The sequence below is a fragment of the Molossus molossus genome, unplaced genomic scaffold (assembly GCF_014108415.1).
Source record: "Molossus molossus isolate mMolMol1 unplaced genomic scaffold, mMolMol1.p scaffold_m16_p_9, whole genome shotgun sequence".
Taxonomy (NCBI): domain Eukaryota; kingdom Metazoa; phylum Chordata; class Mammalia; order Chiroptera; family Molossidae; genus Molossus; species Molossus molossus.
In genome coordinates, this window is record NW_023425403.1 from 56,061,560 (window position 1) to 56,062,998 (window position 1,439).

General features: G+C 40.4%; 1 non-coding gene across 1 annotated transcript; it reads right to left on the reverse strand.

Moving 5' to 3' along the window:
• Positions 1–405: 405 nt before the first annotated feature.
• On the reverse strand, positions 406–512 carry LOC118623070. Its single transcript, XR_004958185.1, has one exon. It is a non-coding gene; the product is annotated as a U6 spliceosomal RNA (small nuclear RNA).
• Between the last annotated feature and the right edge of the window lie 927 nt (positions 513–1,439).

Consider the following 1,439-nt stretch of genomic DNA (forward strand, 5'->3'; position numbering starts at 1 on the left):
TGGCTTCAAGTCCAGCTCCCACCTTCTTCGTAAAGACCCTACATTCTAGGCCTCAGTTTCCTTGTCTGCAAGGTGAAAACCTGTGGTTGTATTTACTTCATAGGACTGTTGGAGTATTAAAGAGATCACGTGCCTGAAGCCCTGGAACAGTGTCTGGCAAACAAAAACTTCTTAAAACGATGACCTCTGCTATTATTTAATGTGCTCGAGTCCTACTTCTGGGTTAAATAAATCTGTAAATACTGGTTAGAAATATTTTCTGGTTCAACTGTGCTCAATTTTGGCTTATTCTACGTAGGAAATAGGGAAAAAATGGACAGTTTTGTTTTTTGTTTTTTCATTTTAAAGTAACACTTATATAAGTACTATTTGTTCATTATAGAAAATCCAGAAAAAAAATTTTAAAAAAATACAGACTGCTTCACGAATTTGTGTGTCATCCTAGCGCAGGGGCCTTGCTGATTGTCTCTGTATCGTTCCGATTCTAGTACATGTGCTGCCGAAGCAAGCACCACGAGTTTTTTAAATATAGAGGAAAAACAATGACTTGTAAATCTTAAACATCTATGTATTGCTTACTATGTGTGTTCTGTTTGTGTGTGTGTGTGTGTGTGTGTGTGTGTGTGTTTAGGTAGAGGGAAATAAATTTAACCAACTTATATTTCTTTTTTAACAAATAAGCTCATTGTTTTCTCCCATTATTAGTTAGTAGAGGTTTTGTAAACATACATGCACACACACATACGCGCGCACACACACACACACACACACACGGGAATAAAAAATAAACCACTGTTGTCACATCATCCAGGCGTTGCCACACAAAGTTAACATGTTATAGTTCTCTTAAAAGAACTATAGCCCTGGCCAGTTTGGCTCAGCGGTTGGAGCGTCGACCTGCGGTCCTGAGAGACCCGGGTTCGGTTCCCACTGAGGGCGCGTACCTCGGTTGCAGTTTGTCCCTGGCCCTGGTTGGTCGTGTGGGTGGCAGCCACTCGATGTGTTCCTTTCACGTTGATGTTTCTCTCTCTCTCTCTGTTCCTCTCTCTCCCTCCCACTCTACCTGAATAAAAAAAAAAATGGGAAAATGTCCTCGGGTGGGTGAGGATAAAAAAAAAAAAAAAAAAAAAAGAACTATAATATTTTTCCACACATATGTTTTTTTACTTGTTTTGAAATCTGATTTTATATTGTGATTTTTTTTTTTTTTTATCTGCCAAGGAAATAAGAAAATGAAATGGATAAAACTCAGAGAACTGCCCTGAAATGACTTCTGAAAGGACCCATACATGGAGCTAACGTTTCGTGCCGTGGGAAGAACTCGGCCTTGGGACCAAGACCGTGCTGGGACCTGATGTCTCCACGCTCGTGCATTGTGTGGTTTCCAGCCTTCAACATCCCTGTGCCTCAGTTTCCCTACCAGTCAGAGATAATCATGG